Source organism: Ornithorhynchus anatinus, chromosome 16 (genome assembly GCF_004115215.2).
Source record: "Ornithorhynchus anatinus isolate Pmale09 chromosome 16, mOrnAna1.pri.v4, whole genome shotgun sequence".
Taxonomy (NCBI): domain Eukaryota; kingdom Metazoa; phylum Chordata; class Mammalia; order Monotremata; family Ornithorhynchidae; genus Ornithorhynchus; species Ornithorhynchus anatinus.
The window spans coordinates 37,377,752-37,402,685 of record NC_041743.1 but is presented as its reverse complement, the minus strand read 5'-3'; the positions used below and the strand labels follow the sequence as shown (position 1 = coordinate 37,402,685).

The 24,934-nt window shown below is 47.5% G+C and overlaps 1 long non-coding RNA gene across 1 annotated transcript in view; it reads right to left on the bottom strand.

The window, feature by feature from the left end:
* The window catches only part of LOC114817144, a 164,867-nt gene that overhangs the window by 47,680 nt on the left and 92,253 nt on the right, over positions 1-24,934 (bottom strand). Inside the window, exon 2 of the long non-coding RNA XR_003764990.1 lies at positions 17,198-17,278. This is a non-coding gene — a long non-coding RNA (uncharacterized LOC114817144). The remainder of the gene's footprint in view (positions 1-17,197; positions 17,279-24,934) is intronic.

The window sequence follows — 24,934 nt, the reverse complement described above, 5'->3', positions numbered from 1 at the left end:
ATGTTGGTATTTGTTAAGCGCTTACTATGTGCGGAGCACTGTTCTAAGCGCTGGGGTAGATACAGGGTAATCAGGTTGTCCCACGTGAGGCTCACAGTTAATCCTCATTTTACGGAAGTTAAGTGACTTGCCCACAGTCACACAGCTGACAAGTGGCGGAGCGGGGATTAGAACCCATGACCTCTGACTCCCAAGCCCGGCCTCTTTCCACTGAGCCACACTGCTTACTATTACTACCCTGGACACTAACATTTTTGTAAAACGGTATTTGCTAAGCGCTATGTTCCGGGCACTGTACTAAGCGCTGGGATAGATACAAACTAATCAGGGTGGACACAGTCCACGTCCCACATGGGGCTGGCAGTATTAATCCCCATTTTACAGAAGAGGGAACTGAAGCACAGAGAAGTCAAGTGACTTGCTCAAGGTCACACAAGCGGTGGAGCCGGGATTAGAACCCAGGGCCTCCCGATTCGTGGGCCCGTGCTCTATCCGCTAGACCACGCTGCTCCTCACGATTTGATAATTACAATTTGACCATTATCAACTGTACTTTATTGAGGCCCTACATTTGGCAGGCACTATACTAGACATTGTGCAAGAGTCACAAAGGAAGAATAGATTATATGATCCTGTCCTGGAGGAAAAAGACACTATACTAGACATTGTGCAAGAGTCACAAAGGAAGAATAGATCATATGACCCTGTCCTGGAACAAACTATAATCTAGTAGAGGAAAAAGACAAGTCTAACAACTGAGGGACTGGGTTTGGACAGCTTTTTCGTATCAACTCCAGCATCGGCCACAATGTCTAACACACAGTAAGCACGGAATAAATCCCACAGTCAATCAACCTTCAGTGAGATAAAAGGCACAAAAACCAGGGAGGGGCACAAATAACAGTAAAGGTCACTGAGAAGCAGGCAGAATATTTATTTGCAGAGACGACTAGATGGGTTTGGGGAACTGAAGTGGAGGGTACAACCAGGGAGGTTGTGGGTAAGAACGAATTAACCTAAGATGGTCTCGGAGAAGCAGTGTGGCCCAGTAGAAAGAGCAGAGGCCTGGGAATCAGAGGACCTGGATTCTAATCCCAGTTCTACCACCTTCTAGACATTAAACTCACTGTGGGCAGGGAATGTGCCCGGTTAATTTTATATTGTCCTCTCCCAAGAGCTTAGTACAGTGTTCCGCATACAGTAAGCGCTCAATAAATACGATTGACTCTGACTTGCCTGCAGGTTGACCTTGGACAAGTCACTTAACCTCTCTCTACCTCCATTTTCTCATCTGTAAAATGGGGATTCCAAACCTGTCCCAACCACCCCCTTAAACCAGGAGTCCTGTGTGGGACAGGGACTGTGACCGATCTGCTTATCTTCTATTTACCCCGGTGCTTGTAGCAAGTAAATAGTAAGTATTTAAAGCAGCGTGGCTCAGCGGAGAGAGCACGGGCTTGGAGTCAGAGGCCATGAGTTCAAATCTCAGCTCTGCCACTTAGCCGCTGTGTGACTGTGGGCAAGTCACTTCACTTCTCTGTGCCTCAGTCACCTCATCTGTAAAATGGGGATTAACTGTGAGCCTCACGTGGGACAACCTGACGACCCTGTATCTCCCCCAGCGCTCAGAACAGTGTTCTGCACATAGTAAGCGCTTAACAAATACCAACATCATTATTATTATTAGCGGGAAAAACAACTGTTGCGTTCAGCAGGTATTGCGACTGGATAAATTACCATCAATCTTGGGGGACTGTCTGGGTCAAGGTACTCCTGCCGGCCATTCCAAAGCAATCAGATTCATTCAATCGTATTCGGTCAGCTCAGTCGGTCCACTTTACGGGGCAACTGAGGAAACGGCTACTTCTGTTTGGGCATCGCCTTTCTCCTCGGCCCCAGGAGGTCTCCATCCACAGATCTCACGCACACCCCGGGCGAGGTGGGGGGGGGGGGGGGGGCTTTAAAGCTCAGCTGGCTCCGGAGGGCTCCACTTCCTCAGGTGGACTTCACTGTCTACCCGGGAGTTCCACGGAACTGAAGCCCTGCTCCGCTTTAGAGGTGGTTTCGAGGCAGGAGGGAGAGGAGAGATGGAGATTCTTTAGATCAAAGGGACTAGGTAAATCTAGGCAAATCTCAGTTGTCAGAATTGATATTACCGTGCGTCCCACGCCATTCACTCCTCGTTATTTAAGCCTCTCAATCGGTCAACAGCCCTCCCTCCCTCCCTTTCTGTTATCTCAACTACTTTTAGAGAGTTATTATATTCTCCCCCTTGACTTCTCTGATGCTAATCTCACTCCATAAATCATACGCTCTAATCTTTTCATCACCTTTCTCCCGATTAAAACAGACTCCCGGAGTTCATGAACTACAATCCTCACTCCCCTTGAATGGTATAAAACCCAAATTCAGCCAAAGGACCTGAAAGACCATCCCCGAAACCAGCAAAAGCGCTGTGTTTTTTTTATATAATGGGCTAGAATGAATTTTCCCGCTTTACTAAAGCTGTAAGGCACCTCTAGGTTTTCACAGATTCCTTCATGAATATTTCTCACTACATACTGGATGTCATTATTCTATTGAGAATCAATTAGCCCAAATGTTGTTATGACAGTTACAGGAAAAATCATATTTTTAGCTGTGCTTTATACTGCTCTGTCTCTTCATGGAATTATCGAAAACTTTAAACTTGATCCGATGGTGAGGCAAAACTCCTTGATGACTGAGCATGGAAATGTGTGGATTTCAGGGTTTTTCTGAATGAAGCATAAGCCTTTCTGAAACAATAGTCCAAGTTGGAAATGAAAGCCAGACAGAGATGAAAGAGGAAGAAGCCGAGAAGGGAAGGGTCAGTGATCCCTCAAAGCTGCCTCTCTCAGTGGCTCTGCCACATATTCCAACAGTTCACAAAGGAATCACCTGCAAAAGAGTTCCCTCTGTTTTCTAGAAGGGCCTTCCAAACGCACATACACACCCCACCAAACCTCACCCTCACACATTTCACAAATCACATCCATGCACCATCACACCACACAGTCACATATCACACCCACAAATACGCACCATCGCCCGATGTTTCAGACAGACCACACATCACGTCACACTCCCACACAGCACACACATCTTACCACACATCGCTCACAACCCACTAAACCATATCGGTACATCGCGCACTCCACATGCCACGCTTTATAACACACACATCACACTCACAAAACACATCGCATTACGCACACATCATACCCACAAACACAACCCACCACATAATACTTAAGACAGACCACCTATCACATCGTACTTACATTATCACGCCACCACACCTCACATACGCCATCGCAAATCACACACACACACACACCACATACACACATCCCTTTCACGAGAAGCAGGTTTACAAATTGACAGCTAGCAAGAAGCTGTTCTGTGGTAAAACAAACACACACACACACACAAAACAACAACCACTTGCATGGCTAGACCCTGCAGCTCCACAGAGATGCCCCTCACCACAACACAAGCTCCGATAGAAGTTCCTGCCTAACCCGGCTCTGTGTCAGGCCTAAGGGCATACAGAGGAACCCACAGAGGAAAAGGTTAGACAACGTGAAACGCTTTCCCGCCACCGAGATCAACCCCCTCCTTCCCTCTCCCTGGCAGGACCCTCCTGATTATATTTTTGATAGCTTTCGTTAAGCATTTACTATGTGCCAAGGACTGTACCAAGCTCTGGGATAGAGACAAAATGATCGGGGCTCACAGTCATTATTGCCATTTTACCGATGAGCTAACTGAGGTTCAGGGAAGTGACTTGGCCAAGGTCACACAGCAGACAAATGGCAGAGTTGGAATTAGAAGGACCTGGGCTCTAGCCAAGGGGACACGCTGCTTCTTTTTCTCTGGAGTAGTATATGGGGTAGAGTGGGATGGGGAAAGGGGAGAAGGGTTAGAATAAAGAGTGACTTCCAACTGGGCTGCCTAACATGGAAGGATGAAGAACGTTCTATAAATATTATTATTATTAACATTCTATAAACGGGACAGAGAGGGATGGAAAACAGGATTACTTCCCTGCACGGGGAGAGGACCTATAGATCCCTTCATCCGCCCTACAGAGGCACAAAAAGAAGCAGGGAGAAAGGAGCAGGCATTGAGAAGCAGCGTGGACTAGTGGGCGATCCTGGGTGTCAGAAGGACTTGAGTTTTAATCCAGACTCTGCCACTTGTCTGCTGGGTGACCTTGAGCAAGTCACTTAACTTCTCTGTGTCTCAGTTACCTCATCTGTAAACGGGATTAATAAGACTGTGAGCCCCACGCGGGATAACCTGATTACCCTGTATCTACCCCAGCGCTTAGAACAGTGCTTGGCATATAGTAAGTGCTTAAATACCATCATTATTACTATTATTATGCTCTAGGGCCCTTAGCCTGGCAGCTCACTGTGGGCAGGGAACGTGTCTAAGACTCTGTTATATTGGAATCTTCCAAGCTCTCAGTACAGCGCTCTGCACACAGTAAGTGCTCAATAAATACCATCGATCGACTGATGCCCCCCACCAGACCAGGTCCCAGAGTTAGGTCAACGACCCCGATTCCTCGCTCTGTAATTTAACGTCTGCCTCCAAGACCAGACTATAAACTCCTTGAGGACAGGGAACGTGCCCACCAACTCTGTTAGCCTCCCCCAAGTGCTTAGTACAAGGCTTTGCACACAGTAAGCACTCAGTAAATATGACTGATTGATTGCCAGCTCCATCGCAGATAAATCTTATTTATCGAGCGCTTACTGGGTGCAGAGCACTGTACTAAGCACACAGGAGAGCTCCATAAATCAGAATTGCTAATTACATTCCCTGCCCGGAAGAGGCACCGGGTTTCTGCCACATTTCATCTTGCTCTTCTGCCCTCCAGGTGGCAAGACTTGGACTCCTTTGGCAGCGGGGGCTGTGGGTGGTGGGGTGTCTGATTCCCAACCTTGAGCACTTCGGAAAATGGACAGGACCCATGAGAAACCACTTCCTCACCAGGCTGCAAGATGAAATGCTTCCCCCGCACATTCCCACAGCAGTTTATCATCTTTATTATTTACTCTTGTTATTTAGCATTCACATAGAGATTTGTATTCTGGCAAAGCGGTCCCTAATCGCTCTTATTAGTCATTCCTTTCCCGCACAGACAGACAGACGGCGGGGACAGAGGGTACGACCGGTAGAGACCTGGCTTTTCCACGTCAGAGGCATTCCCCAGGGCAGCCCGTGGCTCTCTTCCGGGGGTGGCCGGTGGGTTCAATCTAGAGCGCCCAGATCACACCCAGCTGCTCTGCCAGTCGGACACCCCGGCTCTCACCGCCAAGGGTTCGTGTGTTGAGGCACAGAGAAGTGAAGCCACTCGCCCAAGGTCACCCGGCGGACGAGTGGCAGAGCCGGGATTAGAACCCGGTTCCTTCTGACTCCTAGGCCCATGGCCTAAGTGCAACAGAAACATGAAACATTTTCTGTCACAGGAAGCTTACGTGCTAATAGGGGAGGCAGTAATAAATATATTTACAAATGGAGTCATCATAATAAGTAAACTGAGCATACAATTAATCCTACCTACGTGCATAAGGGATGAGGGAAGTTACAAATAAATATCTAAGTGCTAGAGGGGGCAGATGGATTTATGTGACTTGGGTTTGGGGAGTTAATCAGGGAAGGCCTGTTGGAGGAGGTGGGATTGTGAAGAGGGCTTTGAAGGTGGGGGAGGCTGGGGAGTGCGAGATGGATTTGGTGGGGGCGGTGAAGGGGTTTCAGCCGGTGGGACAGTGTGAGCTGAGGGAACCGAGGGTTAAACTCATCATATCTAGCCTAAGTATTGGGAATCTACCTGCCAAGAAGCCTCATCTCAGTTCAAGCGTCGTCAGAAACAACAATCCAGACGCCATTCTCTTTGGTCTTCAAGCTTGGCTTGTAACGAAGCCCCCCAACTTTTCCTCATCTCCCACTCCCTTCTGCATCACCCTGCCTTGTTCCCTTTGCTCTTCCCTCCCCCTCCCCCCCCCCCCCGACTTCCAGCCCCACAGCCCCAAATCTGTAAAATCAGTCATTTTATCTTTATCAATGTCTGTCTCCCCACCTCTAGACTTTGAACTCACTGTGGGCAGGGACTGTCGCTGTTTATTACTGTATTGTACTTTCCCAAGAGCTTAGTACGGTGCTCTGCACACAGTAAGCGTTTAATAAGTACGATTGATTGAATGAATGAATGAATGAGGCTCTAGCTCGGAGTCTGACTGGCAAAGGAGATCAACGATCCAGACCCCATTCTCCTTGCCCTTCGAACTTAGCTTGGTTAGAGGCTCTAGTCAGGGGTCCCCTGGGGTCTGACAGGCGAAGGAGAGGAATCTCAGAGCCAGAGCCTTGGAGAGAGACAGGAACGTTACCAAATACGGGAATCCAAAGATAAAGCCTCCCTGCCGGAGATGAGGAGAGGATGAGGGTGGGGGAGAGGCATCTCTTTCCCCAGCCTGGTTTTCCCTAGCTGGGCAGCGCATAATGGCATGGGCCAAGTCCTCCAGGATGGGGGGAAGGTTCCATCCCCTCCGTGGGCGGCTTGGCAGCCTGGACCCGTGTTTGCGGGGTTGATCCTCCGTTCTCCCCGGAGGGAGACTCCGGAATGAATGGGTGGATGGGGGCTGAGTTGGAAGACAGGGCATTAATTTACTTAAAGCTTAATTATATCAATTAATGGGCTCATTAATTTAGGTTTATATGATTAGGGGCCAGGCCCTCACCACCCTCTCCCCCTCCCCTCAAAACATGAAGGCGTAATGCTCTGTCTTGCCTCGGTGAAATCTATCTTCTTCCTTTCCCACTCCTTTCCTTTCCTAGTTTCAGAATTAAACTCTGAGCTCTAAGAATTATCCTCCTTTGCATTTGGGAGCTGCCATGATAAACACAGTGTGGCATCTGCTCCTATAAGGAAGCAGGGTAGCCTAAGGACAGAGCCCAGGCCTGGGAGTCGGGAGACCCGAGCTCTGATCCCAACTCTGCCACTTGCCCACTCTTTGAATTTGGACAAGTCGCTTTCCTCTCTGTGCCTCCGTTTCGTCAACTGTAAAATGGAATTCAAATCCTGCGCCCCCCTCAACTTGGACTGTGAGTCTTGTGTGGGACAGGGACTGTGTCCCACCTGCTTATCTTAATTCGATCATACTTACTGAGCTCTTACTGTGTGCAAAGCACTGTACTAAGCACTGGGGAGAGTATAACAGATACATTCCCTGCCCACAATGAGGTTACAATCTAATAATCTTGCATCTAACCCTGCATTTAGTTCACTGCTTGACATGCTTTGCACATAGTAAGCGTTTAACAAATCCAATTATTATTACTTAGCAAGCACTTAAATATTATATTGCTTATTATTATTGTTAATAATATATATATAATATTAATATTAACAATAATAATAAGCACTTCTCCCCGCCCAAGGACACTGCCCATGACTGAATCCTGGTTTCTTTTTATTTATGGAAAGAGAAGCCATCTGATGGAGGCCCTCCTTGATACGTGGCCTACTGTTTAGGGATAATCCTTCTTTTTCCCTCTATATCCTTAATTCGCCATAGTAACCCATTATGGATCACTCATCCTATCGATCTAAACCTTTCTTGAGCCAGAGTATAAACTCCATGTGGGCAAGGAGGCATGCAACTCCTTTGTTTCGCACTTCCCAAGGGCTTAGTCCAGTAGACTTTACCAAGTGGGTGCTCAATAAGTATAAATACTTGTACCTGTTGATATTTTCAGCAGCCTAACTTCCTGTGATAATGAATTTCCAAGGCTTCCCCCCCCTCTGGGTGAAGAAGCTTTGCCTCTTGTTTGTTTGGAACGTCCAACTTCAAGCTTCAGTGGGCATCTCTCAACAGTGGTATTTACTGAGCACTTACCTTGGGCAGAGCGCTACGCTAAGCATTTCGAAGAGCACAATACAATGAAGTGCCAAACTCCCACCTGAACACTAACTTCTAAAATACTTCTCATGCCCTTATCGGGCACGGGAGAGCAAGCACATCCATCTCTAGCTCGTTACCTTTCAACGGCAGACAGGAAGGTCCCGATATGAAGAACCAGTGGGGCCTGGGAATCAGAGGACCTGGGTTCTAATCCTACCTCTGACGACTGCTTTGTCGTGTGACTTGAGCAAGTCACTTCATTTCTCTGCCCTTCGGTTTCCCCAACTGTAAAATGGGGATTAAATCCTACTCCCTCCTTAGACTGTGAGCTCCGCGTGGGACAGGGACTGTGTCCAACCTGACACAGCACATAGAACAGTGCTTGACATAATAAGCACTTAATACTATTTTTTTTTTTAAAAGCAAAAGTCCTCAAAGTTAACACCCACTTGCCCACATTTCACCACTGCCTCCCCCTTGCATTCAGGTGGCAATTCGAAAATGCTCTGCACACAGTAAGCACTCAATAAGTACGACTGAACGAATCAAAGTAGAATGGCCTAGTGTCATAGCCCGGGTCTGGCAGCCGGAGGACCCGGGTTCTAATCTCTGCTCTGCCACTTGCCTGCTGGGTGACCTTGGGCAAGTCACTTAACTTCTCCGTGCCTCAGTCTCAACCGCAAAACGGGGATTCGATACCTGCACTCCCTCCTACTGAGACTGTGAAGCCCACGTAGGACAGGGACTCCATCCGGCTTTATAATCTTGAATCTACCCCAGGTCCTAGAAGAGTGCTCGACTCATAGTATGTGCTTAACAAATACCATCAATACATTTTTTTTAAAAACCAACAACGTGATTTGGAATTTTGGGCTTGGAGAACCACACTGCTCCGGTTCCTCTCGGACCTCAGGAAGGATTTGAACGGGGTGGAAGTCGTGCTTTGTGGATCGTGCCTTTGGCTTTTGTAAATCCATTTGTTGTGACATCCGGCTGCATGCACGACACGCTGGGCCCTGCCCTGTGCTATTACTTATTGTTGCATCACACTGCCAAGAGCAGCAGCATGAGAAAATGCAGGGCAGAATTTATGCCTGGAGACACAAGCAGTTTCTGGAACACGGGGGGTAATCAATCTCACTCTGAACTGGAGAAATGGGCTCGGGCGGAGCATGCTGTTTTGCTGGAAATGGAGGCAGAGGCAGCGAATAATCTGGGAAAGCGGAGCTTGCAAAGATGGAAAAATACTGATGGAAAAATGATCTTTTAAGATCTAAGGAGTGGCTGCCCCCGTCTCGCCCGGGTTTGAAAATTCACGTTTTCTACCGCACACCGTCAAATGCTTTGGGGGACAAAATAAGATGGAATTTAAGTGGAACAAAACTGATGGCGGTTGGGCTTGATGCAAGGCGAGATAATAGCCACCCAGTAGACCAATCTGGGGTGTGCAACACATGCCTTTCCCAAATGTGATATCCTTAGATGAAATTAAATCAGGGGGCACATGGGAAGTAAAGAGATTATATCATTTTTTAAAAACAGGCTTGAACATGAAAATCCAAAGCTATGCACCTCGAGGACTGGTATTCATCGGCCACTCGGTCCATTTATTGGTCAGCGGTATTTATGGGGCGCCTAAGAACTGGATACTGTACTAAGTGCTCGGGAGAGTAAAAATGAAGCAGAACATTTATTCCTCGCCCTTACGAATTTATAGTCTAATGTTCATTCATTCATTCACACTTAATGAGTGCTTACTCTGTGCAGAGCACCATACTAAGAGCTTAGGAGAGTACAACACAACAATAAACAGACACAATCCCTGCTCACAATGAGCTTAAAGTCTAGAGGTCGTTAATTCGTCTAATGCGGGAAAGCGCTTAAATAGTAAGCGCTAAAACACCACAATTATTATAGTTATCTAGTCCAAACCTCTGCTAGTATGGACAGCAATAGTATTTATTAAATGTTTACAGTGTGCAAAGCACTGTAGAAAGCACTGGGAAAGATACAGACACAGATCCTGCCCCCCCCCCCCCCCCAGGGCACTTACAATAAGTGGGGAGAGTTCAAACACGTCAGGAAAGACGAAACAAGAATAGAAAAGCCAAGGAGACGATAAACACAAAAGGAGCGTCAAAATTTCGGGCTCCTCGTGGCTCAGACGGTTAGACAAGTCAGAGCTGCAGCCCCAGCGGTGGCCTGGTCTACGTTCTGAAAGCTTAGAGGTGATGGACACTTCATGAGTGACCTAGCCTGGTCAAAGAGAATGAGCACGAAGCTGGAAACAAGTGAAACAATCCCACCTCTGCCGCTTGTCTGCTGTCAGTCAATCGTATTTATCCGGCTCTTGGGAGAGTACAAAACAACAGACACATTCCCCACCCACAGTGAACTTACAGTCTATACAGGGGTGTGATCTCAAGCAAGGTAATTAGTTTTGGAGCCTCAGTTTCCTCATCTGTCCAATGGGCGGGGGGGGGGCGCGATAATACCTTCCTCTCCCTATTTTCTTCTAGTCTGTAAGCTCAGAGTGGGCAGGGAATGTGTCTATCAACTCTGTTATACTCTCGTCAATTAGTACCATTCTCTGAATACAGTAAATGCTCAAGAAATATGATTATTACGGTACTTATTAAGCGCTTACTATGTTTCAGTAGGTGCAGGTTAATCAGGTCAGACACTCTCTGTCCCAATTTCAGTGCATAAGGGGCATAAATGAGAACAATTCCCGTTATCAGTGTCCCTTACGCATTTACGTTGTTGCAGACAGTCTCCTCCTAATGCAGAGTACCCTCACCCTTGAGCTCCACGTGTTTATCTTTTTTCCCTTTCTCACTGACCCCAGTGACATTTTTATCCCTTCCTCTACAACCAGAGTGAGGAAGGTTGGCTAATTCCCCCAGGTCCGGGTTTTTGACATTCAACTTTACAGCTCTGTGTTCTCACGCCTTCCCAAGTCCAGAAGTGTTCACGCTATATTGTCACGGTGTCTTAAGCGCTCACTATGTGTCAAGCACTGTTCTAAGGACTGGCATAGATACAAATTAATCAGGCGGGATTATAGTCTCTGTGGCTCGCAGTGTAAGTAGGAGAGAGAATGAGTATCGAATCCCCATCTGACAGTTGAGGAAATCGAGGCACAGAGATGTTAAGCGACTTGCCCAAAGGCACCCAGCACGCAAGGGCAGAGCCAGGATCAGGACGTAGTTCTCCTGACTTCTAGTCTCACATTTTTTCCACTAGGCCACCAATATCTTGTCAGATCAATCATATTTATTGAGCGCGGCGCTTACCGTGGGCTGAGCACTGCGCTACGTGACTGGGAGAGTACAATAAAACAGTTAACAGACACATTCCTGGCCACGCACTGCCTCGAGAAGAAGTGTGCCTAGTGGCTACCGCGTGGGCCTGCGGATCAGAAGGATCTGGGTTCTAATCCCAGCTCTGCCACTTGCCCGCTGTGTGACCTGGGGCAAATCACTTCACTTCTCTGTGCCTCAGTTCCCTCATCTGCAAAACGGGGTTTAAGACTGTGAGCTCCCCGTGGGACACGGACTGTGTCCGACCTGATTAACTTGTACCTACCCCGACACTTGGGACAGTTCCTGGCACGTGGTTAACGCCTAACAAATACCATTAACAACAACAACAAAAATTCTCCGCGATCTGCTCAAGCTGCATCCAAGGACAATCCTCCCCCTGTGTGCCCATCCGGGTAGACCCCAGTGCCACGGGGCCTCCACCCAGAGGCCGTGGCCCCAACTCGGTCCCAAGGGACATCCCCAAACCTCTCTCCCCCGTTCCAATCACGGAGGCCCACCGAGCACATCCAGGGCCCGATGGGCTACGCCGGGGGCCAGATAAGGATCCGAAAAACGACGGCTCCAGAGTGAAACGGCCCGCGGCCGGGAGCCGAGAGACAGAGCGGAGAAATGAAAGAGGAGCCGCCCCCGTTATTTGCCGGTTGGTGCAGTGGGGAGGGACCGGCTATCCTCTCTGATGTTCCCTTTTAAGAGCCCGGGGGTCATTCCACGTGGGTTCCCTTCCACACCCACCGTGAGGTCTACAGCGGCACCTCAGACCCGCCTCGCCGAAGGAGCCTAGGCCCATCCTTCCTTCTCCGGCAGTGGGTGACCCTGGCACCTGCGTAATTAAAACCGAGCAAGGGCCCGATCGCCCGCAGCAAAGGGAGCGAGTTCAAAGAGCTCAGCCCCAAGCTCAGCTGCCTGCTCTCCTCCCTCTCTCTCTCCCCATCATCAGGGCTTTTGTAAACCAAACACCTCAAACAATTTTTTTTTAATTGTTTTCTTTACCCCCTCCATTAATCTCAGTTTCAGCTTCTGATGGTGTAATAAGGCCACCCAGCCCAGTGTTCACAGACAAACTTGAAAGCAAAACCGACCGTAACCTCAGTTTCCCTTTGACTCCCGTGACTATCCAACCAAGCTTTTACTGGGGGAGGGGGTTGGGCTGGGGGAGCCCGTTTTTCTGGAGCTCTCAGGATGTCCTGTAGGTCTTTTTTTTAGTCCCTGTTGGGGATTTTAGACTCTTAGAACAGTGCTCTGCACATAGTAAGCGCTTAACAAATAACAACATTATTATTTTAGACCGTAAAGCCCTTGAGGTCAGGGATTATGGCAGAGTTCCTCTACTGCCCTTTCCCAGGTGCCTGAGATTGATATTTGGTGATGACGGGATCTGTAAAGCGCTCACCGTATGCTAAGCACTGTTAAAAGCCCCGACGTAGGTACAAGTTAATCGGGTTGGACGCAGTCCCTATCCCACGTGGAGCTTACAGTCTTAATCGCTGTGGGCAGGGAACGTATCCGTTTACTGTTATCTTGTACTCTTCCAAGTGCTCACTACAGTGCTCTGCACGCAGTAGGTGCTCAATAAAAACATTTTACAGATGAGGGAACAGGCACAGAGAAGTGAAATGACTTGCCCGAGGTCACACAGCAGGCCAGAATTAGAATGCAGGTCCTTCTGACTCCCAGGCCCGTGTTCGATCCGCTAGGCCACGTTGCTTCTCTGTGCTCTGCACACAGGGGTTCAGTAAATAGTAATAGCGGTACTAGGAGATATGGTCGTAGCACTTATTGAGCGCTTTCTTGGTGCTGTGTACTGTACTAGGTGCTCGAGAAGGGCCTAGAAGAATAAAGTGACATATTCCCTCCCCCAAGGACTTGGCGCTCTTGCTTGGCACATAGTGAGAGCTTAACCACTACCAAAATTATTATGGAGGAGACAAGCATCCAAATATTTACAACTAGACTAGTCAAAATAAATAATTGAGTTCACTTATCTACATGACTGCTGAGGAGGGTATAAATAAATTCATAAGTGTCAACTGCAATGGATTGATAATAACGCCTCTGTTTTTGTACAGTGCCCATTAGTTTTCCAAATGATAACTGTGATATTTGTTAAGCACTGTACAGCGTGGCTCAGTGGAAAGAGCCCGGGCTTGGGAGTCAGAGGTCATGGGTTCGAATCCCTGCTCTGCCACTTGGCAGCTGTGTGACTGTGGGCAAGTCACTCAACTTCTCTGTGCCTCAGTCACCTCATCTGTAAAATGGGGATTAAGACCGTGAGCCCCACGTGGGAAAACCCGATGACCCTGTATCTACCCCAGCGTGGCTCAGTGGAAAGAGCACGGGCTTCGGAGTCAGAGTTCATGGGTTCGAATCCCGGCTCGGCCACTTGTCAGCTGTGTGACTTTGGGCGAGTCACTTAACTTCTCTGTGCCTCAGTTACCTCATCTGGAGAATGGGGATTAAGACTGTGAGCCCCACGTGGGACAACCTGATTCCCCTGTGTCTACCCCAGCGCTTAGAACAGTGCTCGGCACGTAGTGAGCGCTTAACAAATACCAACATTATTAACGGTGCTCTGCACATAGTAAGCGCTTAACAAATACCAACATTATTATTATTATTACACCAGGGTCTCCCACCTGCCCGCTAGGGCAACTTGGACAAGTCACCTAACTTCTCAGATGAGGTAACTGAGGCCCAGAGAAGTGAAGTGACTTGCCCCCGGTCACCCAGCTGACAAGTGGCAGAGGCGGGAGTCGAACTCATGACCTCTGACTCCGAAGCCCGGGCTCTTTCCACTGAGCCACGCTGCTTCCCAGGTCTCCTGTTTCCGAGTCCTGTCTTCCTTCCACTGGGCCCCTCTCCTTCTCACATCTATAATCTCATCCCCACAACCTTCCTGGGACATGGGGAAAGGAAGATATGGACCGCCCCGCCCTCCCCTCAGACTGTGAGCTTGTTGTGGGCAGGAGATGTGTCTGTTCTACTGTATTCTCCCAAGCGCTTAGTACAGTGTTCTGCACACAGTAAGCCCTCAATAAATACGATTGAGCGACTGACCGAACTGAGGCCCGGAGGAAGTTGAGTGACTTGTCCAAGGTCACACAGCAGGCCAGTGGCCAAACTGGGAGTAGAACCCAGACTCCCAGATCTGTGCTCACACCATTAAGCCGCACTGCCTCCTCTTGGATTTGCTAAACCCGCCACTGATCAGTGGCTGAATTAGCCTTCACCGACTTAGTGGAAAGAGCACGGGCTTCGGAGTCAGAGATCATGGGTTCTAATCCTGGCTCTGCCACTTGTCAGCTGTGTGACTTTGGGTAAGTCACTCTGCGCCTCAGCTACCTCATCTGTAAAACGGGGATTAAGACTGTGAGCCCCACGTGGGACAACCTGGTCACCTTGTATTTACCCCAGCGCTTAGAACAGTGGTTGGCACATAGTAAGAGCTTAAAAAATACCATCAGCAGCCTCATCATCCACGGTCAAGCTCTGAGGAACGGTTTTCAGCCCACTCGTAGGCTGACGCTCTTGTATTCCTCTGATCTCTGTGAAATGAGAACCCCGGATCTCGCCCCTTTAAAAGCATGAATCATCTTCCTGGCCACGACAGGGGAAAACTCCACTGCAGCAGAAAGAAACAAGCCTCTGTAAGTGTTCTGAGAACCCGCTCACCACTAATTACAACATTATAGAATCTCTCAAAGGCCCGGAGACACTGGAAATATTTCTCTGTTCCATGCACATTCCTCAAAATGATGCAACTCCAGCAAGATAAAGATGATTAGTGTGGATGCTAATGTTCGGGTAATGCTACATAATTATCCCAGCCAATAAAACCACTCTATAAATATGAGGTGTGAGGAGAGAATTGCTTCATTAATGTACAGGCAAAGGCAGAGGGTGCTTTTCATTAAAACACATGGCGAGGGCCCCATGAAAGAAGCTCTTGGAGACAAGCTGATGAGAGAGAAATGTCGAGCTTCACAGACAAGTGCAAATGCGGAGAAACCCGGGGAGCCCGTCTGCAAATAGCAGGCCGGGGTCGGCCTCACGCGGGTTGGAGAAGTCAAATCGGGGCACCTCGGAGCCCGCTTACCTATTCACGTTCGTGCCCCCTCCTCCCCGACTAATTCACTTTCCCTGCCACCTCTCCTGCTGAGGTCGAGCGGAGGCAGCTAGAGGGAAAGTGGGAAGAAGAAATAGAGCCCCGTAGGTTAGGCTGGTGTCTGCGACCTTTCCTAATTGATCACAACACAGATAAGCAGAAAAATGAGGCGGGGGTGGGAGGGGCTCCGTAGAGGAAGCCTCTGTCCGTCTGGAGCGGGAAGGCAGCCGCGGGTTTGGCCTCTGGGGAAATGGGAAGGGACTGGAGACTTTAGAACAACCAACCTTCTGCTGTGGGCAGTGGACTCGGTCCGCCAACCGGGGTCAGGGCTCAGACGACCATTTGTCCGGCTGGACAACGGTCAGTCCGGTTTTCATCTGACTGTCCCCCGTCCAGTCGGGGCGGACGCTTTTATGTCCGTCAGTCCCGCTTATCCTCGGCGCGGAGTCGCCCTCTGCCTCAGCTCCAGCTGCCGAATTCCACGGCTTTGATGCGATGCCAGAGTTCCCCCGAATCCTGGGAGGGAAAAGCGATGGCTCTGGAGAAAATGACGGCGGGGGCGGGAGGGGAGACCGGAAGCCTTCCCCACCTCCCGCTGGAGAAATGCTTGGGGATCTACTGAAATTGACATTTTTCCACAAAATGGACCTTGTCACGTCACTGTGTCACCCTGTGACATTAAATATCTGTCCTTGTCCATTCATCTCAAAGGCCATCGGTGGTCATCCTACTTGGAGGAGGTGGGGCAGGAGGAGCAGCAGGAAAAAGGATTTCATGGCGGTGGGGAGGACAGGAACTTCAACTGGAACTCATGATCATGTTAATAATCATTACTATTATCTGTATTTTTTAACAAAATAGATATTACCCAGGCAGATACCCTGCATCAAGTTTTTTATGGTATTTGTTAAGTGTCTACAATGTGCCAAGTACTGTTCGAAGTGCTGGGATAGATACGAGATCATGAGTTCCCCCATGGGGCTCACAGTCTGAGTAGAAGGGAGAACGGATATTGAATCCCCATTAGATCGTTGAGGAAACTGAGGCCCCGAGAAGTGAAGGGGCTCTACCTAGGTCACACAGCAGGCAAGCGGCTGAGCCGGGATTAGAACCCGGGCCCTCTGACTCCCAGCCCCGTGTTCTTTCCACTAGGGCATCCTGCTTTTCAACTTCCATTACTATTCTTGGATCCACGTAGTCTACATTTGCCCTTGTGGGGAATTGGCAGGGGGAAGAGAGTTAAGTCACCGCTCAACCTCTGTGCCTTTCCTTTTGGCACTTGCAGAGGCTGCTTAGTGAGAAAGGGGCTGGTGTTACCCTCGGTACCATCTGGGGCCCGGTTCTTGGGTGAAATAGGATTTATCCAAGTGAGGCAGAGGCGACATTAATAAAGGTTGGCATAGGTGCTGGCCCCAGGACCAGCGAATAGCACATATGGGCCAGTTCTTCCAATGGTTTTTCACAAAATTGGATTTCTTTTTTTGGAACCGCGGTCCATTATCGGACCCTGCAACAGACAGAACATTTTAATCCCATTAACACCTATTAAAATGCACTGCAGACCATAAGTGACCCCCCCCCCTCCACCCCCACCCTGTGCAAATCACTCATCACACCCAAATTGGGAGAAATTTGGGTAAATGGTAGGTTCCACACTCTCTGTTTAGAGAGCAGGCCATTTCCTTGGGTTGCTTGTGAAAGCCTGGTATTATCCTGTTATGTTTCTTTAAGCCTTTGTTGTTTAAATGGAAGTTACAATCCAAAGCTAATTTGAATAACTGAACCCAAGGAAAAACACCCTCTAACCATGAAAAATGAATATTCAACATTCCCACCTTATCTTATTTTCTTTGTAGCACTGTTTCTCCGCTGCATATTAAATGGCCCCATCACACGAAACTGGGGTGGCAATAGTTCTGCAAGACAGAATGTGGCTGTTACCGAGTTGGAAGGTGCTAAATGCAGAACAAAAATCATTCCTGATCAGATGATTCCAGGGAAGCAGATTAAAATGCTAACAGGAGGGCCGCAAAAGGCAGGAGAAGAGGAGACAGGAAGCAAGGGGAGGCGAGGAAAGAAACTAAGCCCACCCCACCCTCAGTTCTTTAAGGGACACCCTGGTCAGTAGAACAGGGGTCCCTTTTTTGTGGATACTTCTTGGACAAGAAGTCCACCAAACCCAATCAGGCCTCTTGAAGTACCAGTAGGTAGAGTGAAACCTATTGTTGATCCAGCCTAAGGAATCAATCAGTGGTATTTACTGAATCCTTAGTCTGTGCAGAGGACTGTACTAAGTGGTTGGGAAAGTACGACATAAAGGAGTTGGTACACAGTATCTCTGCTCTCAAGGAGCTTTCAGTCTACAAGGGGAGACAGATTTTAAAATAAATTACAGAGCGGGTAAATAGTAGAGTATAAGGATGTTATTCTTAAAGGAATCCCCCACTCCCCAACCCCGACAGACACACCAAAATGAGTAACAGGAACAAAGAGGAAATAAAGGATAGGAATGGAAAAACTATGCTGTAAAAGACGACAGTGGAGCCGGGTGAGGGCAGGATTTCAGGAGGATTTTCTCGCTCTAATAAAACCAGAAGGCTTAGTTCTGTCAGAAACAAGACGCATCCGGTTCCCATTAGAGTGGAAGTTCCTTGTGGGAGGGGAATGTAATAATAATGCTATTTGTTAAGCGCTTACTATGTGCAGAGCACTGCTCTAAGCGCTGAGGTAGATACAGGGTAATCAGGTTGTCTCACGTGAGGCTCACAGTTAATCCCCATTTTACAGATGAGGGAACTCAGGCCCAGAGAAGTTAAGTGACTTGCCCACAGTCACACAGCTGACAAGTGCCGGAGCTGGGATTCGAACCCATGACCTCTGACTCCCAAGCTCGGGCTCTTTCCACTGAGCCACGCTGTAGCCGTTGCTACTGTTGTACTTTCCCAAGCATTCGATTGCGTTGTATGCAGGTAGTGCTCAAAAAAAAAAAATAAAATCCTTACTACCGCACAGCCCTTGGAAGAGAACATCCTAGCAGAGAGAGAACTGTGAGGGAAACATTTTAAGGCCATCCTTCTGGGCAGCGTGGGATAAAGAGAAGCAGCGTGGCTCAGTGGAAAGAGCATGGGCTTTGGAGTCAGAGGTCATGAGTTCGAATCCCAGCTCTGCCACTTGTCAGCTGTGTGACTGTGGGCAAGTCACTTAACTTCTCTGGGCCTCAGTTACCTCATCTGCAAAATGGGGATTAAGACTGTGAGCCCCACGTGGGACAACTTGATTCCCCTATGTCTACCCCAGCGCTTAGCACAGTGCTCTGCACATAGTAAGCGCTCAACAAATACCAACATTATTATAAAGGAGGAACTGCAAACATTACTCAGGGAGAATGCTGATAATCCAACCATCCCAAAAGGCAGAGGATAAATCTGGGGCTGTTTGGAATGGATGAGGGTAAAACTGGAAGCTTGGGAAGCGTGCACGTTTTTGATGCGTGGGCACGTACCCTCTAGACTGTAAGCTTGTTGCGGGCAAGGAAAATGTCTACCAACTGTCAGAATGTACTCTCCTAAGTGCTTAGTACAGCACTAAGCACACAGTAAGTGTGCAATAAATAGGAGTGAAAGATGCTCACACGGGGAGAGATTTGGGAGATCAATCAATTGTACTTAATGAGCACTTACTAAGTGCAAAGCACCTTACGAAGCATTTGGGAAAGTTCTATACAACAGCATTGGTAGACGCGTTCCATGTCCTAGCTTACAGTCTAGAGGGGGAGTCGTCTATTTACTTGTGTTGATGTCTGTCTCCCCCGCCTCTAGACTGTGAGCTCCCTGTGGGTGGGGATTGTCTCTCCTTATTGCTGGATTGTACTTCCCCAAGTGCTTATTACAGTGTTCTGCGCACAGTAAGCACGCAATAAATATGATTGACTTGAATGAAGCAATGAAAATAAATTATGGTTACGTATATAAGCGCTGTGGGGCTGAGGGCGGGTGAATATCGAGTCCTTAAAGGTTCAGATCCAAGTGCACAGGCAACACAAGGGAGAGGAAGTAGAGGAGATGAGGTTATCTTGGAGGAAATGTGATTTTAGGAGGGCTTTGAAGGTGGGGAGAAGTGCTCGGCACATAGTAAGCGCTTAACGAATACCATTATTATTATATGAAAGGGGAGGGAGTCCAAGCCAGAGGGAAGGTGTAGGCAAAGGGTTGGTGGCTCTTGTGGTTCTCTCCACGGGGCGGCAATCTTCAATAAGTTGGGAAATGTTTTCTCAATTTACCTGACGTGATTTCAACTGCTGGAATGGCAAAGAATAGCCCTCACCATACCCCTCCTTCTCTCTGGTAAACGTATTGTACACTCCAAGTGCTCAGTACAGTGCTCTGCATACGGTAAGTGCTCAATCAATACGACTGAATGAACGAATGGTCAGTCAGTATTTCTGCAGTAGCTATATTTAGTTTTTCGCATCACTTTGGAATCTGGAAACAAACGCTTGTAAATTTAAACTTAACTTTTCTGTGCCTCAGTTACCTCATCTGTAAAATGGGAATTATGACTTGACCCACCCAATTAGGGTGTATCTACCCTAGGGCTTAGCATAGTGCCTGGCACATATTAAGCGCTTAGCAAATACCGTTAAAAAAAAGTTAATAGACTTGTTCAAAATGTGGAGGTTGCCATACTTAGTGAATCCAAATGCATAGGGTTACCTCTGTGGGGAATACCTGGTTCTTTAATTAGAAGTTCATTTCTTGGGTTCTAATCCCTGCCGACTGCTTGCTGTGTGACCTTGAGCAAGTCACTTAACTTTTCTTACCCTCGGTTTCCTCAACTGTAAAATGAGGACTAAATCCTACTCCCTCCTACTTAGACTGTGGGACGGGGCTGTGTCCACTCTATCCCAGGGTTTAGAACAGTGCTGGACACACAGTAAGCATTTAACGCCGTAAAAAAGAGTTCAAAATTTTCACACCTACCATCGGGTGAATCCCGGGTGAAATAAATGGGTTGGCTTAATGCCCGCATTGACACGTCGAATCTTACCTCTTGGGTCCAGCATCTATTATGCTATCTGAATCTTCCATCGGGGTTTTTGGACGGTGCTACTAGTCTACTAGCCAAAGTGCTTTTATGAAATGAAAGCTGTTGGGCAGCCGCCCTCGTATCCTTTTTATGGGCACCACTGATAACCCCTTCAGAAAAAATACTGCATCTTTTGATCTTTGGGAATAGAAGGTTTCAGAGAGCTCTCCAGCCCCTGTGCTGGCATGTGCCAACCTCACGTTCAAAGAGGGTTTCGCATGCTGATAATGGACCCTTGTGACCAACTGGAGGTAGGAAGGGAAAGGAAATGGAGATCAATATCAGCTTATTGCTCTCCTGAAAATCTAATGTGAAGCCTAACAAAAGCACAATGGCAAATGGAGAAAAAGGTCTATTTCTGGTTCCTGGTCTCATTTTCAGGACTGAGTTCTCAATCACCTTAAAAGCTACACAAAGACCTGTCCATTTATTTGAGTAACTTCAAATTAGCACCAGAGTGAGTCTAGGAAAATCTCCCTATTGTTCTGCTCCGTCTTGAAAGACATCTCAACTTCAATGGTTCTATTTTAAAACGCGGAATGAATCATTGATTTTTTTTTTCTTTCACATGTCTGTCTCTCCTTTATATGATGAATTGATCAAGGCCTAGGGACCGTGTCTTTTTCCTTGTTTGTAAAACTTCCCCGGTCCCTGGTAGAGTATAGGTGCTTAATTAATACTTGGATGGATGACGATGTAAGGAAGATTTTGGTTGAAAGGTGGATAGCAAAAACCAAAACAGTCAGAAGATTTCTGAGGAAGCACCAACCAATAATATTTATTGAACACTTACTGTGAGCAGAGCTAATGTGGTTTAGCGGCAAGGGCTTGGGAGTCAGAGGATGTGGGTTCTAATCCCGGCTCCGCCACTTGCCCGCTGTGTGACCTTGGGCAAGTCACTTCACTTCTCTGTGCCTCAGTAACCTCAACTGTAAAATGGGGATGAAGACTGTGAGCCCCACGTGGGATAACCTAATTACCTTGTATCTACCCCAGTGCTTAGAAGAGTGCTTGGTACATAGTAAGCGCTTAAATACCATTATTAATTTTATCTTTATTAAAATAGAGGGAAAAGAGGGAAGCTCCCTGTCTTCAAGGAGCCAACAATCTATGGAAAGATACAAGCATAAAATAACTTACAGATAGGAGGAGAAAGATTGGAAATATGGATATGGAAAAGCAAGTGCTTAAATAAGAGTAAGAGGCAAGAGAGAAGCAGTGTGGTCTAGTGAATAGAGCGCGGGCATGCTCTGTGACAGTGAGCAAGTCCCTTCACTTCTCTGCACCTCAGTTTCCTTATCTGTAAAATGGGGATGAAAGTCTACATCGTCCTTAAACTGGGAACCCGAAATGGGAGCGGGCTGTGTCTAAACTGATTTTCCTTCACCTAACCCAGTGACTTGTACAGTGCTTTGCACATAATAAGCGCTTAACAATCACCATAATGCAGAGTCCTGTAAAATACAAGCTCACTGTCGTATTGTACTCTCCCAAGCACCCAGTTCGGTGCTCTGCACACAGCAAGCACTCCATAAATACCGCTGATGGATTTTTTTACTTCTTTTAACTATAAAAAGCTGTCAAATTCATTGGAGAAAAAGCTTCACCCATCCGCTTTGACAAAACAGCTGGAAAGAAGGCCAAAGTACAGTTCTGCAACTTAGGTCCTGCGATGGGATGGAGAGAAATCACTCTAGACTGTTAGCTCATTGTGGGCAGGGAATATGTCTGTTGTACTGTATGCTCCCAAGCTCATAATACGGTGCTCTGCACACGGTAAGCGTTCAATAAATACGACTGACCGACTCTGCTCCCCTTTTGAAAATGGCAGGATCCCAACAAGAGGATCCAGAGCTCGATTTTTACTGCCACCAACCTCAGCTCCTTTTCTTCATACTCTGCCTAGGTATCTAGGTTTATCCTCCTGCTCCACGTAAAAAACGTACAGCCACCTGCTTCCCCCGTTAGACTGTAAGCTCTTTGAGGGCAGGGGACATATCATTTATTTCTGTTGTATTTTCCCAAGCTCTTAGTACAGGGTTCTGCACTCAGTAGATACAAGAGAAGCAGAGAGGCCTAGTCAGTAGAGCAAAGGCCTGGAAGTCAGAAGGACATGGGTTCGAATCCCAGCTCTGTCACTTGTCTGCCATGTGACCTGGGGCAGCCACTTTACTTCTCTGTGCCTCAATTCCCTCATCTCTAAGATGGAGATTAAGACTGTGAGCCTTATGTGGAACAGGGACTGTGTCCAACCCGATTAGCTTGTATCCACCCCACTGTTCAGTACAGTGCCTGGCATACAAGCGCTTAATACCACAATTATTATCATCACTATTATTACTTAATAAAAACCAGTGAATGAGACTTGGTTATTCCTTGATTTTCTGATATTCCAGAAAATCATTCAAACAATAATCTTTCTTGAGCACTGATACTGCTTGGAACACTGCTTGAGAGCAGGGATCATATCCACCACAATAGAAACAGTGGAAGCACTCCCTATTCTCCAAGAGCTTCTAATTTAGCCAGAAAGACAGATACTAAAATAATTTAGAGATATGAGGAGGAAGGAAAAGTGGGTATGCAGATGAGTGAGTGCTCAAACATTAGGGTAAGTCACCCAGCCATCTCACGATGGGAGTACAGAGGGACCTGTCGAAGAACGAGGATGGCTCAGTGCAAACCATCCCCGCTACCAAAAAAACAACTCAAACGCATCAGCCGGTGAGAGGACAGAACTCTCCCCTCTTAACCTCCGATGCCTGAGCGATGCTCACTCGAACAGCACGGGTTCGGAAAAGATGCCCGACAACATTTCCGCACACCGCGTAAAAGCATGCAAGGGATTCTCTGGCAAAGATAATAATAATAATCATGGTGGCATTTGTTAAGCGCTTACTACGTGCAAAGCACTGTTCTAAGCGCTGGGGGGATACAGGGTGACCAGATTGTCCCACATGGGGCTCACAGTTTGAATCCCCATTTTACAGATGAGGTATCTGAGACACAGAGAAGTTAAGTGACTTGCCCAAAGTCACACAGCTAGCAAGCGGCAGAGCTGGGATGCTCACAGATCATGGTTAATAATGATTATGGTATTTGTCAAGTGCTTATTATGTGGCAAGCACTCTTGTAAGCATTGGGGTAGATACAAGGTAAACAGGTTGGACACAGACCCTGTTCCACATGGGACTCACAGTCTTAATCCCCATTTTAAAGATGAGGTGACTGATGCACAGAGAAGCTAAGTGACTTGCCCAAAGTTACGCAGCAGGCAAGTGGCGGAGCTGGGATCAGGACCTACGTCCTCTGACTCCCAAGCCCGTGCTATTGTCACTGGGCCACACTGCTTCTTAAGTGAATGCAGTCTCCCTGTCAGCAGCGTCATCTTCAAATCGAAAGACTACCACCACCGAGGAAAATCCACACAGATAAAAGCGCTACCTTGTAAGCACTTAACTGTGGTAAGAAAACATATGAAAACATGAAGCAGAAGGAGAAAAGGAGTCCATAGAACAGCGGAACAGAAAGCGTTAGGGGCCGAGCATTACTGAGGAAATGATATGTAAATACCCAATGGATCACAATTTGAATCGCTTGCAAGATTTTCAGCTTAAGATCTGTTTGAAGAATAACACGAGACAGATACAACACTCACAGGATATGAGTAGGTTTCCAAATCTGTCCAGGCAATTCCGGAGTCGACTTTTCCAGAGAGTTTATTTCTTGGCCAAGTATTTCAATCCTATCCAGGGAGGATGGATTCCTTTCTAAAATCCTCTATTTTGGGGGAAGATGAATTAAGAGTTGGAACTCTTACATCTTCACGAGCCTGTATAATAATCATTCACGCAAAGTATGGCCTCTTCATGGAGCTAAAGGTTTTCTCAAACTTCTTTCATTGCAACTCCGATGGCCTGTGGATCCCAAGTGTGAACTGTTACTGCAGACTTCAGGAAGTGTCTGTCATAACTAATCTATTCTGATGTCCATTATGAAACCCTCCTGGGGTAAAATAATCCACAGATACAAGACAGTTTCACCTCCACTAGAAGGATTTTAGAAATGAAATTAGACATGTTTTTGAGGCAAAATCTTTCGCCGCTCACTCCCAGGTCCTGCACAAATTCTTTTAGAATTCGTGACCAAAGGAGCCTCCTCTAAACCATTTCCCATCATCTCCTCTAAAGTGTCAGTTTAGATTATCTCTTGCCTTGTACTCTGTCTTGTCTTATTCTTAAAGAAGAACAAATAGCCCCTCTTCCCTTTTGGAATGTACGACTTGGAGTCTTCTGAAAAGTCACATTTGAAACCAAGAAGTAAGAGATTCAATCTGGGCCCAAGAAACCCCAAAGGACTGAGCACCCCATCACCTGGGTTCTGATCCCAACTTCACCACTTGTCTGCTCTGTGGCCTTGGGCAGGTCACTTGACTTCTCTGTGCCTCAGTTGCCTCATTTGTAAAATGAGGATTAAATCCGGGATCC